Source organism: Mustela nivalis, assembly GCF_964662115.1.
Source record: "Mustela nivalis genome assembly, chromosome: 7".
Lineage (NCBI taxonomy): Eukaryota > Metazoa > Chordata > Mammalia > Carnivora > Mustelidae > Mustela > Mustela nivalis.
In genome coordinates, this window is record NC_139026.1 from 49,878,328 (window position 1) to 49,892,879 (window position 14,552).

At 38.9% G+C, this 14,552-nt stretch overlaps 1 protein-coding gene across 2 annotated transcripts in view; it reads right to left on the reverse strand.

Moving 5' to 3' along the window:
• The window catches only part of HMGA2 (high mobility group AT-hook 2), a 142,061-nt gene that overhangs the window by 17,976 nt on the left and 109,533 nt on the right, over nucleotides 1–14,552 (reverse strand). The gene's annotated exons all lie outside the window — the stretch shown is intronic.

Consider the following 14,552-nt stretch of genomic DNA (forward strand, 5'->3'; position numbering starts at 1 on the left):
ATTTCTATGATGGTATGATGGTCCTATTGCTGACGTATTAAACATGCTGGGGGACCTGGGTGGCTCAGTCGATTAAGCGTCTGCCTTTGGTTCAGGTCATGATTCCAGAGTCCGGGGACTGGACCTGGATTGGGCTCCCTGCTCGGCGGGGAGTCTGCTTCTCCTTCTCCCACTCTCCCTGCTCATGCTTACTCTCTCTCAAATAAATAAAAGAAATCTTGAAAAAAAAATGTTAGATAAAAATCATCAGAGCTTTTTTTTTTTTTTAGATGGACAAGATAAAAACTTTTTAAAACAACAAAATACTTTTGTTCACTGAAAAGAAAAAGCTCTTCCCTTCGACTTTAAATCACAGGGGAGATGACATCATAAAAGCCCAGATTGCCAGATGATATTTTCTCCAGGTGGTCCTGAACCAAGGACGATGAGGACTTCTTGCCTCTTAGGATTCAAAAGTGTGCGCTGAGAGAGTATTCATTTCAAAGGAGTCATTTGTAAGGACAGACCACTTTCTTCTTTCTCTTTCTTCCTGCCGATGACACCTGTACACATGTTTACTCCCAAACCGTTTCAAATCCCCACACATTCTTGCACGCTGACTGGTTTCTACTGCCCAGAAGTTCCCCTCCTCTTTTGGCTGAGGATCCCGCGTTCATGGGACTCCTGCACACTGCGGGGCTCAATGAAATCCTCTGAAAGGGCTGCCAGCTCACCCGATTTTCCATGAATTAGGTCCTGACACTTCAATGAGGGGAAAGACAATGTCTGAACCTCAGCCAGCCCTGGCTCCCGGCCTAGTCCGTGTCACAGAACTCCTACCAGCTGCCTTCCACACAGCACTTCATACTTCTCAGACCACCAAACAAACAGACCCTTGAATGCTCTCAGGGCTGCTTGGGGAGGAGGCTGCCAGGATGTTTTCCCAGCCTCTGGTACCCGGTGGCTCCAGACGGTGCCGACCAAGTTTTTTGTTGTCGTTATTCTGTTTTGTTTTTATTTTTATGAATGGCTTTGGGAGAAAATGCCGACGGAAGCATAGTACGACAGCCATTCATAAAAAGGGAAAGGAAACAAACTCTTAGCCTGGAAATCTTCTGGGACACCAAACTTGCGGTCGCAAGTTTCTTATCTTCCTCGGGGGCATCTCCTAGCTTAGGCCTAAGTGTTGACACCTAGAAACCAGTTGCCTCTTAGGATTCTTGTCGTCAAGAACATGGTTGGCCACTACACCTCTAGAAGAACTGAAAGGTTCTTCTAGAACTATGCCTATGACTCGTTAGTGTGGCTGGCAGTCTATTTCCCTGCATCTTAATACATGAGTCATATTTTATACAAGCGTTTACCGTATAAAAGCTAAAATCCTTTTTCTTTTAGCAACTCCCATCCTTTTGTGACCAGGACGGCCCATGCCTTATTACTTCCTTTTTTTTTTTTTTGAACAGGGAACCCAAGGAATAGGGAATCGAAATCACCTCCCCTAAGATCATTTTCTAAAGCTCAAACAACTCGAGTCTTCTACTTCTTTTAATTGCCTGTATAATGCTCCGAGGAAACCCATTTTCTTCCTTTACCTACTGCCCTCCCCCGCCCCCCAAGTCAATTCAAATCCAGATCCGATTCAGGAGGAGCGTGGCTCTGATTTCCACTCCGGTTTCACGTTCTTCTTTGGGATCTCAGGATTCTCCATTGCCACCGCGGCCAGAGGAAGCCCCTGGCTTCCTGAACAGGGGACCAGCTCTGGTTTACGAGGCTGCTGGTGACAGACGAATGCCAGAGGACACGAGTTAGGTCCCACAGGTCCAGCTGATCTCCTCTCTACCTCTGGGAGATTCCTCCTTCGTTACCAGCTGTGGAGGCTCTAACGAAGTCCCCTTTAAAGGCGTGGATTTCATGACGACTGTGCTATTGAACAAGTCGCCAAGTCCTCTAACTTGTTGACTTCGAGGATTCTGAGGACTCTGTTTCTACTAAGTCTGTGCACGTAGTAAGTTCATATACTTTAGGCGCCTTGTCGACTTGGCATGCAAACTCTTAGCTCACTGAAATTTTGAGTTCCTTATGTTAAGACAGAGTTAAAATTTTCAAAAGGCTTGTCATGCAAATCTCTCACTCAGTTGTTGGATTTCAACATCTCAGACACAGTAGGTAAAAGAGGGCTTTCCAGCCAGAATGAAATAACATCACCATCCAAAACAAAGGGCTCTGAAGTTCAAGTGCTTTGGGTTAATACAATGTTAAAATAAGAGCGTGAGAACTAAAAAGAATCCATCACTAGAACGTATCACGGAAAGATTTAGGAAAGCCCTTTCTAACCACACGGACTTCAAAGTGTGGTTCTCTGCATATTCATCCTTACACTGGACAAGTCAGCCAAATTCAAAGTACAATCTTTCTGCAAATAAATATTATTAAAGTTTGTACAAAGTGTACGGTACAGCAGGCTAAGAAAATGCAAGGGACACAAAAAAGGAAAGCATATACTTTTTGAGTTCTGAGATCCTACAGCGAATGAGTATTTCTCCGAACAAAAGGAAAATAATGATTGAATTTTTAATGTCCACAGAGTATTTTGGTTTTGAAGATTCTGTAGAAGGGCACTTGTGTAGGAAATGGCCTGCTACACCAACTATTTCAGAATAATTAAGGGGTTCCCCAGCCCTTCTGAGAATCCAACCTATGGTTCCACGGAGTCTAGGTATTTAAAGCTGATACTTAGACAGCTAAGCCACCTTTCTGATAGGCATTGAAAGAAAATCCTCAATAACAAAGGGCCCAGACATTAGTAGCTCATTTTTAGTACTAATCTAAACAGTAAATGAAATGAGGCTGAAATTGGGTTTACCAACTTCATTTTGAAAAAAAAAAAAAAAAAATGAGGTACAATGTGCTGTAAAGTAAGGAAGATCATTATGTAAAGAGTCTTAAGTTGACCTTGAAAGAAAATAGCCCTTCATTCAGATCTCTTTACAGATGGGTCTTTTGGTTTCATGTAAGCAGCAGATTTTTAATCTAATTATATCTTTTGTTTTTGCCAGCCACTGGGAGGTGGTTTTGTCCACTTTGCTTTGAAATCCTAAGACCGTTGTTCAATCAAGAGGTACTTCTGTTCCTTGGCACAATCTTTTCTTCATGTAAATTGTTTTTCATTCTCACAGTAGTACAGAGTAAGACAGATTCCCCTAGTTATTCACTAAAAAAAGGATTTTAAAACCCTCGTCTTTTCTGTGAGACACGAAAAGTCCCCTTCAGTGGAACTCTCTTAAAGGGAGAGTTCCACTGAAGGGGACTTTAATGTCTCCCAAAATAACATCTCACAGATAAGCCCAGCTATTTCAAATTTTAAACTAAATATGGGATCATATTAAAAACAACTGCCAAACATGTTATCTGTTTTTAGACTTCCAAAGAGTCCTTTATGCCTAAGTCAGCTCGTTGAAAAAGCGGGTCTTATGATTGCAATTTTAACCACATGAGGGTAATCACCTTCGTATTTTGCTTGAACGGACTGAAGAATGTATCCCTACCATTTGGAGAAAATGTCATTAAATAAATTGACCGATTGCTCAATTACCTCAACTGCTTTCTGGCCTAAATTAATTGGTTATTTGTAGTAAAAAACATCAACCAAGTTCAATAAGTAGACATAGCCCAGATTCTACACAAGTAATTGTCCAGTTTCTACATAAACACTTCAAACATGGTCATGAACCATGAAGGCCCGTTCACGTCATGTGGTGTATAGACTTACGGGAGTTTTTTTTGACTTGTGTTTTGAACAATACCCCTTTTCACCCTTTGTCCCAAATACTTAAAAGGAAAAAAAAAAAGAAAGAAGGGGAAAAAAAGAGCTCTCTTTCTGTATATAACCATTCGTCAAGATTTATTTTCATTCATGTACTGAGAAAATATGCCCTTCACCCTTTAAAGTTTCACAGTTCTATTTTGAACGTATTTTCTTTGAATATGACATGAGCTGAACTGGAGGGAGATTACCATCATCAAGAATGAAAATTCTTCCCTGCCTTTCATGAAATGAGGTAACCAATGCACTTGTTCATGACCCTCTGATTTATAGTTTTAAAACTTCAATTTTCCAGAAGTCAAGATTTATATTGGGGTTCCTTTAACAAAATGAGCACATTCTACAGGTTTTGAACCAGTTTTTAAAAAGTGTAAGAAACTTTCCCCTCTTTTACAAATCAGATCTTCAGTGGAATCCCCCAACAGAAAGCAGACAAAATGTTACTTCTGACAGGAATGTCAGTGCCTCATTCACTTGACTTCCACTGCAACCCATTCCCTGCCCTATAAAGATGCAACTGGGTCCCTCAATGGAACACTTGAGCTCCAGGGAAGGTCACGTAAAGGTCTCTGATCTTTAAGTGCAAATCTTGCATCAGACCTGTATCGCCAGGATGGGTGGAGGCAAAGCATCCCCTTTCCCTCAGCAGGACTTACACTGTTGACTGAACCATATGAACTTGCACATGTGTTGGTCAAACCCAGAAGACAGCAACAAGTTCAGGTTAGCCTGATAGAATCAGGGTAAGGGGACCATTCTCCTTATAATTTCTGTGAGTCGTCATTAGGATTTGGTAGCCTACCTGTATGCCCTACAGATTTTTATACTTTCTGTGCACCTAGATCTTGCACTCAATTTCCCATGCCACCCCAACCTGACACTTATTTTGACAAAGTACTCCTGACTCTGTAGGGAAAGAAGGGATTTGCTTATACCAGGTGTGACGTTCCAGTTTTCTTATTTATTCTGCAGCTTTTCTTCCGGTACACCATGGCTGGCTTTGTGATCATCTACCTGACCTCTTCTCATACCCAGACAAGACCTTCTGCACTTTACGTCTTCAATGAAATGGAATGGCTGGAGTAATTTGTATGTAACAATTCTTGGTGGCTACCCAGGAAAGCTCTAAAAGGAAAAATGGAGCTTGTACTTTAATTAAAATGGTCAACTCTCACTTACTGACACCAGCATAGGGAAGTGAAGTTCAGGGTACTCTCTAACACCAAGTGGTCCAAAATTATTTTACTTACTTTAGAATTTTTTTTTTTTTTTTTTGTAATTAGATAGCAACATGGTGTGTCTAAAGTTTGAAGAATTTGTTTCAGATCAAATGGTGCAACAGCGTGAGGAGACAACATGGCTATAGCTATACAAATCCCATCTCTGTTGCACACAACACTTTTCTTGGGCTGGCAGTCTTGTTTTCCTGGTTTCCTCACTTGAGAATGATCCCGCTCCCTAGTGGTGGGAGGCCAGAGTAAAGAGAAACCATCTACCATAACTGGCTGGTGGCAATCTTCCTCCAGCTTAGAAAAAGCTTGAGTTAGGTCATAACTTCTATTTCTTGTGCCTCCTGTGTGCAGTTAGAGATGACTGTGCAATGTGTGTACACATGTAGTCCGGATGGTTACAATTTGACAGTAACATCTGGCTCTTATAGTGCAAAGGAGATTTTGTACAAAGTCTCCTAAGAAGTGATAAATCTATAGGGAGTTTTGGCAAAGTCTCTGGAATTTCTGCTTGGTATTGGGGGGAAGGGAAGGTGGTCTTTTTTTTTTTTTTAAACTCTACTTGGCTTTACTCTTAGACTTCCATGCAAAAGAAAAAAGTAATCATCATTTTAAAATTATTTATTGGATTATTGTAGCAAAGTGTTCTCACTGCTGCTGGGCTCATTTCATCTGTTCAAGGATGAGGATAGTCACAATCTACTCTAGGTAGAGTTTATCAGCGTCAGCCTGGGTGTGTACCTTAACATGCCACAGCACTTCTCATGAAAACGGATTTGGGAGCCAGTACTTTGGAGTCTTAGCCTTCCCTCTGGGGCCTTTCAGACACCTTCAGAATGGAGGGCAAAGATCAACAAGGGACCTTTTTATTAAAACTTTCAGTGTCCTGATTAGTTTCAAAAGCCAAACTTCTATACTCTGATGAAGTTACTCATTGGCTCATCAGCTTCTAACTGATACTTGATAAACCAAACATCAGAGGGGGACTGGGTGTACAAAATAAATAAGAAATGTCTCCTGGCCTCAAGAGGTCTAGAGTCTAATGGGGGAGGGGGATGTATAAGAAAATAGATATTAAATTGAATGTGCAATTTTAGATTATTGTTTTCTATGTGCAATGTAATCTCTTATGTTCAATGTAATTTTAAGTGTAGAGAGGCATGGCCATGAACAGTTTTCCTCTAATAAAGAAAGACAACATGATTTTTCCCCCCTTTAATAGGGAAAATGACAAAGTAGAGATAGAAGAAAAAGACATGCAAGAAGAAATTTGAAGACTTGTTGTAGAGGAAAAGTTATCACTTCTTTCCTATCACACACACAGAAAATACAGATTGGAAAGATATCTCTTTGTTTTTGTTTTTTGTTTTTTTAAAGATTTTATTTATTTATTTGACAGAGATCACAAGTAGGCAGAGAGGCAGGCAGAGAGAGAGAGGAGGAAGCAGGCTCCCCGCAGAGTAGAGATCCTGATGTGGGGCTCGATCCCAGGACCTGGGATAATGACCTGAGCCGAAGAAAGAAAAAGAAAGAAGGTGCTTTTGCATAGCACATCAGGATACTGAAAGATCCACTGGACCTCAGAGGAAGTGTCAGAGTCAGGGAAATGGCAGTGGAGCCCACAGGTAGCAGAGACAGTGGTGGCAGAGAGAGGGTGGCAGCTGGCCAGCAGTAAGCCAGCACAACCTTTTTGTCAAAGGAGGTGGTAGGTGAAGGCAGTGAGTGAGGGTTGGCCTGGTCATGCCCTGCAGCTGGAGGAACCCTTGCTCTCTCTGAGAACAGATGGCAGTGACTGGGGCTGGGTTGGGGGAAAGAAAGGGAAGGGAAGTAGGCAGACAAAGAGAACTGAAGGAAAGCTTTCCTGTCGTCTGCCTCAGGAGTCAAGAGGACTGCTCATTGGCCACTGTGACCCTTCCCACTTGAAAGTACCCCTACCAGGCAGTAGGCATACCCAAAGCCCAAGTGCTAAGTACACATCTCTTCCTCTGTTGCCACACTTTGTGGTGGTGGTTGTTGTTGTTGTTTTTGTTTGTTAGTTTTTTTCCTTTTATGTGTTTGCTGTCAACCTTAGTGGGGAGTCCGCTCTGGCTGGGTAGAGAAACCAAAAACATGTGCTATAATGCCACCTTCTGGAAAACTAAAGGAAGCCTCTAAAATACCAGCCTCTTGAACTATTAAGAATCAAAGTAAACAAAACTCTCCCTAAATAAGACAGGTGTTCCCTACTTCATATACAGAGGCAAAAGCAATTCTCATCAAACACCATGGAAAACCATGGTAATACAGTATCACATAAAGTGACAATTTTCTAGCAACCAAGTCCAATGACATGGAATACGGCAGCCAAAATGATAAAGAATTTACAAGAGCTGTTATAAAGAAATTTAACAAGCTACAAGAAAATTCAGAACATTAACACAATGATCTCCGGAATAAAGAGAAGGAGTACTTTACTAAAAAGATTCAGATCCTAAAAGAGTACCTAAAATAAATGCTAGAGATTTGAAAACCTCAATAAATGAGACAAAAAAAAAATGCATTAGAATGCATTGGCTATAAGGCAGATCATATGAAAGAGAGAATTAGCGAGCTCGAGGACAGAAATAAAGAAATTATTCAAGTGAAAGAGGAGAGAGAACTAGATTTTTAAAAGTAAAGAAACCCTATGAGAACTGACTCCACTGGAAGAGATAAGATAAGAATAATGGGTGCCCCATAAGAAGGAAAGAGGAAGGAAGCAGAGAGCATGTTTAAAGAAATAATAGCTGAGAAGTTCCCATGCCTGGGGAAAGAACCAGATGTACAAGTCCATGAAGCTAATCAAATGCCTTGTCATCTCAATGCAAAACAAAACAAAACAAAACAAAACAAAACAAATATCCATCTCCAACACACATTATATTAAAAGTGTCAAAAGTCAACAATGAAGAAATAGTTGTAAAGGCAGCTGGGAGAAAAAAGATAGTAACTTACAAAGGTACTCCCATTAGGCTACTGCAGATTCCTCAGCAGAAACGTTTTGGGCTAGAAGAGCATGGAATGACCTAGTCAAAATATTAAAAGATAAAAACTTCCAGCCAAGAATACTCTATCTGGTAAAGTTATCCTCTAGATATGAAGGAGAAACAAAAGCTTTCCCAGACAGACAAAAGCTGAAGGAATTCACCATTATTAGACCTGCCTTCTAAGAAATGTTGGAAGGAGCTGTTCAAGCTGAAAAGGCAAAGGTATACAATACACTGATAAGGTGATCAATAATCAGAATTAGAACTGTAACTTTTTTAGAATGATATGTTAAACTCTTTAAAGGTTAAAGGAAAAGATGATTAAAAATAACTATGACTACTACAATTTGGTAACAAAATCACAGTGTCAAAAGAGATAATTTGTGACATGAAAAATAGAAAAGGGAAGAGTCAAAGGATGGAGACTTTATAAGCAAAAGAAGATAAACTGCTATTAGCAGAAAATGGACTATTTTTTATAAAACGAGGTAATCACAAAGCAAAAATCCAGAGTAGCAACATGAAAGAAAAAATTGGAGCACTGAGAAAATCAGCATGGAAAGCCACAAACTTACAGAGGTAGACAGAAATAGAAGGAAAAAGAAACAATGGAGAGGGGCGCCTGGGTGGCTCAGTGGGTTAAAGCCTCTGCCTTCAGCTCAGGTCATGATCCCAGAGCAGAGTCAGGCTCTCTGCTCAGCGAGGAGCCTGCTTCCCCCACTCTCTCTGCCTACTTGTGATCTCTGTCTGTCAAATAAATAAATAAAATTAAAAAACAAAACAAAACAAAAACAAAAACCAGAAGGCAAAAGATAAAACGGCAGTAGTAAACCCTTACATATCAATAATCACCCTAAGTGTAAGTGGCTTAAACTCACCAATCAAAGGGCACAGAGTGGCTGAATGGGTAAAAAAAAAAAAAAAAAAAAAACAAGACCCAACTCTATGTTGCTTATAGGAGAGTCATTTTAGCTCTAAAGAACAACACAGGATCAAAAATGAAAGAATGGAGGATGATATTCCAAGCAAATGGAAAAAGAAGGTGAGCACAGCCACAGTTATATCTGACAAAATAGACTTTAAGCCAAGATGGATAACAAGAGACAAAGAAGGTCAATATATAATGATAAAGAGGTCAATGTCAAGAAGATATGGTAATATAAGTATATATATGCTCCCAACACATGAGCACTGAGATATATTAAGCAGTTAGTAACAGATTTTAAGGGAGAAATAGACAATTCACTAAGATAATTGTAGGGACCTTTAACTAGACTAAGAGCAAAAGAGAGAAAACATAAATAAATAAAATTAGAAACGAAATAGGAGACATTACAACTGATATACTATAGATGTACATGAAACTACTATGAACAATTATGTGCCAACAAATTACATAACCTAGAAGAAATAGATACATTTCTTGAAAGGAAGAAGTAAAACTTCTTATTTGCTGATAATAGGATCCTACATATAGGAGATCTCAAAGAATCAGTCAAAAACCTGTTTGAATTAGTCAACAATTTCAGTAAAGTGGCAGGACAGAAAATCAACATAGAGAAATCAGTTGTATTACTTTACATTAATGATGAAGCATCTGAAAAAGAAAAAGAAAATAAAGAAAACCATCTCATTCACAACAGAATTAAAAAACAAAACAAAACAATATAATACTTAGGGATAAATTTAACCAAGGAAATGAAAGATCTGTAAAACGAAAACCACAAGACTGCTCAAAGAAATTGAAAAAGACGAACAAAATGAAACTCCTCCCATGTTCATGAATCAGAAGAATTAATATCATAAAATGGCCATACTGTAGGTTCAATGCAATCCCTGTCAAATCACTGAAGACAATTTTTATAAAAATAGAAGAAACAATTGTAAAATTTGGTGGAACCACAAAAGAATCCCAACAGCCAGAGTAATCCTGAGAAACAAGAACAAAGCTGGAGGTATCATGCTTCTGAATTTTGAACTACACTTCAAAGCCATAGTAATAAATATACTATGGTACTGGCACAAAAAAATAGACATATCAACCAATGAAATGGAATAGAGTCCATAATTAAATCCCAGTACATAGAGTCAATTAATATTCAAAAATATCCAATGAGGAAAAGATAGTCTCTTCAACACGTGGTGCTTGGAAAACAGGAGAAGCAGGGAGAACAATGAAATTGGATTCCTATCTCATGCCACTCACAAAAATGAACTCAAATAGATCAAACACTTAAACATAAGACATGATGCCGTGAAACTGGAAGAAAATATAGGGAAGATGCTCATCGATGTTGGCCTTGGCAATGATTTTTGGGGAATGATGCCAAAGCAAAAAAGAAACAGATCAGTAAGTGAGATTACATCAGACCCAAAAGATTTTGCAAAGCAGAAGAAAAAATGAACAAGTGAAAAGACAACCTACAGAATGGGAGAGTTTTTTTTTTTTTGCAAACCATATATTAGGAAGGGGTTAATATCTAAAATATATAAGGAACTAGTCAACTCAACATCAACAACAATCTGATTAAAAAATGGGCAGAAGGGGGTCCCTGGTTGGCTCAGTGGGTTAAAACCCAAAGGAAATGAAAACAGGATTTTGATAAGATATATGCACTTCTGTGTTTACTACAGTGTTATTCACAATAGTCAAAATATGGAAACAATCCAAATGCTCATCAATAAGTGAATGGATTAAAAAAAGAAAAGTGGCACCTATACACAGTGGAACTGTGTGGAGTATTGTTCAGCCATTAGAAAGGAAACTCCTTTCCATTTATGACAATGTGGATGGACCTTGAGCACATTATGCCTAGTGAGATATATCAGAGAAAAATAACTACTGTATCATGTCACTTATATATCAATCTAAAAAAGTGAAACCTTAAAAAAAAAAAAAACACAGTAAAATAGTGGCTACCAGGAGATGGGGTGGTAGAGGGATAAGAGAGATGGTGTTTAAGGTACAAACTTGTTATGAGTATTAAATAAAACCACTGAGATCGACATACAGTATAATGAATAGAGATACTAATACTGTACGACACTTCTGTAATAAGTATATAATGAAATAAATGTTGCTATAGCAACAACCATCTTACAATATATAAATGTATCCAAGTAACACGCCATATACCTTAAACTTACACAATGTTACATATCAAATTTATTCAATTTGAAAAAAAATTTCTTTGCTTCTAAGAACATTTGGTTCTTAGACTAAAACATTTAAAAATAGTTCTACAGAATGATTTGAGTATTGAGTATTTCCCAGCAGCTATAATAGTTACACATGGAAATTGAATTTAAAAAGCTGAATCATGATTTTAGGCATTTCCTTTCCTGAAGGAAAGAGTCAGTCAATTTATTTGTAATCTCTTAGGTTCTCAAGGACTACAAAGGGATAGTTTATGGGTTGTGAGCTCTATGATATTTAACTGAGTCATATCTCTCCTAGAACCCTAATTTAGCAGTATTTTCTTGGCACCAGTGAAGGGCTGACTTTAGCAGTTGAGTTGTTTTCCTTGGAGGAAGTTTAATATTCAATCCGAGAAATGTTAACTATTCCCGAACATTAGCTTATACCCTTTAATTTTTTAAACAGTTGTAGAAGGCAGTTCTCTTTCTTCCACACTCTCACACTTCCAGTGCACAGGCAGCTCCCTGGTCCTTCCAGAAAATACCTTCTTCCTAGACCCACCCTCAAGGTTTTCTCTGGATTAATGTCCTTTTCTTCAGAATCCATAAATTAAAATGTCTTATTCCTTCTTCTGAAAACCAAATGTTTCATTCAGCTTGTCTCCAAAATCTCTATTTCAAACTCAAGTGGAGCTAGCTTCCGAACTACCTAACTCAGGTCAACTGTTCTAAAATGGATAATTCTCTGATATGCCACCAGTTTAAAAACCACGTATCTTTGTTTATACTATTCCAGAAATATCTCTCCGAACTGCACTTCCTGATCACATTCATTGAATTAAATATTTTACAATTTTTAAAGATATTATTTATTTACTTGAGAGAGAGAGAGTGAGAGTGTAGGAGAAGGGGCAGAGGGAGAGGGACAAGGAGACTCTGCGCTGAGTGCGGAGCTGATGTGGGGCTAGATCTCATGAACCTGAGTTGAAATTAAGAGTTGGACTCTTAACCGATGGAGTCACCCAGATGTCCCCAAACATTTGTCCCCAAACATTTTTAAATTATAATTCAGAATTAGATCATAGACTTCATTTTATATCATCGACTTCATTTAATATCAGTCAGATGATATTAGAGCAATATATACTTTACAAAGTGGGTACAGTCTAGTTGACTTCACAACAGCCATCTGAAGCAAGTAACGCTGTTCAGATTTACTTGGAAGAAGGGGGACCCTAAAGCAGCGAGTGACTTGAAAGAGATGACAAGGCCAGTATATAATGAAGTGACCACATCAACTCACGTTGTACAGCTTCACATCTTTTGTTCTCCCCCACTCTACCACACTGTTCTGGCAATTAGCTTAATCTGTGTTTGCTTTCCTATGAAAAATCCATGCTATAAGCAACCATCTTCTCTCATGCACAAAAATAGCACTTTTTTAAAAGTAAGAAAAAAAAATCTAGATTTCTTGGACGATGATTTCACTAAGAAAAAAAAAAAATGACCAACCAAGAAGAATAACTGCATCTTGATGAAATCATTTTAAAGATCTTAGCTCAAAAGAATGTTTCTAATATATTTAAAGGGCACATCAGTATTAGAAGACTGTTTTCCTAATAACAGTTTTTCTCTGAAAGGAGTTTTCTCCTTGAAAAGTTCAAGATGTCTCAGAAATATAAAGAGCATCTTGTTTGTCACTAGATTTTTATAAAAGTAGGAATCCCATCCTGTTATTCTTATCTTTATATGTATACTTTCCTTCACCCTTTTCTTCTATTCCCTTCAGAAAGTCTGTGGGGAAAACATTTTTTTTTTTTAGTCAAGAGGGCAAAGGCTAAATTTTCTGAGATAACTTCTAATGAACTTTTTGGTTGGTTTCCTTCCCTCTTGTTTATCACCTGTTCTAATATGTGATCATGTTTAAAATATTAGCTATAAATGCCACGGTGCCTACGACACAAGCTATACCTGGTCACATTTCCTGTATCTGTGGTGTTTATAATCTTACGTATTACTTATTATTGTCTGTGACCAACATGTGAGGAAGAACAAAAATGCCTGCTTCCCACACAGATGCCGTACAGGTCTTTCCTACATAGGTCCCTCATAGACATCACCAGACATTTCCCCCTTCATTCCCCGTGGTTTTCTCCTCAAGAAATCTATACATCTCCTGCCTTTAATTCCTTGTTCTGTACGGTCTCTCCATTCACTGGCTGGTGCTTTTGTGCATGTGTTCATTTCTTTGGAATGTGACCACCCATGACACTTATTTTTTACCCATGATATATATAAATACACATTGCCATTCAGAGGGAGTCATTTAAAACACTCCATTGAAAGCCAGCATATATGTGTATAATATTTATATATATTTACATTAAGGCATAATTACTAGTCCGAGCTGTGTACGCTGACCACTCCATGCTCCAACCTCAGAGAAGCTGTGCAGACCACACCAACAATGGAAAATTCCCAGGGAGTCTTCACAAACAGGGAAATCGCCCACCCACCTGGCTCAGCTGCTAACATACTTCCTGTCTTCTGCATGAAGTAAATATTCCAAAAAGGTTTTTAACTGAGTTCTAAACCCTAAATTTCGGGGAAGAAGTCCTCTTCCTGGAGTCGTAGTGATACCTTTCATTGATCTCGTAAAAGCTGCTGGTTAGAAATGGTGATGATTCCTGACTACACTCCTGGATTCAGGAGGAACTCGGGTACCTCTGCTCTGAGAATCACCATCATGGGAGCGACAATTCTTCCTCTCAGCAAGGCCGTCGCTGACACAAGAGAGCTACCTTTACGCAGATCCAAAAGTGACACAGGAAAATGGGTATATTTTTAAAACATGAGAACACATATTAAATACGACTTTATCTCCCTATATTTCTTATAGATCAGTGTATGCGGGGAAGATTAATGGAAATTAAACTAATTTCTAAAGATGTAGTTAATAAATTCTGATGAATCTCTCAAGTATCCCAACAAAGAAATTTCCTCTTGTATGCTTTTGGTACAAAAGGGAACCCAAATGCAGACGGGCGTGATAAAGACGTTATTTATCTAACGTGACGCAAAGCCTGGACAAAAATGCACCTCCAGAATTGGTTAATTCAGCAGCTTAAATTGAGTTGATTAAAGCTCTGAGGCTTCAGATTCTTTCTATCCTTCTCCTCCACTATCTTCGATTTATTCTCAGCCTGTCTCCCTCAGAGTCCCCAAATGGGTTCGGCTGTTCCTGGTGGCGGTTCTAGGAATGTCCACATCCAGCGGGAGAGGTGGTTTCTTCCTATGGTCCCGAGCCAACTGCCCTGCAAGGGAAATGGGGTCTCATGATTGGCTCTGACCAACCAGACTTACCGCAGGCTAGGGAGC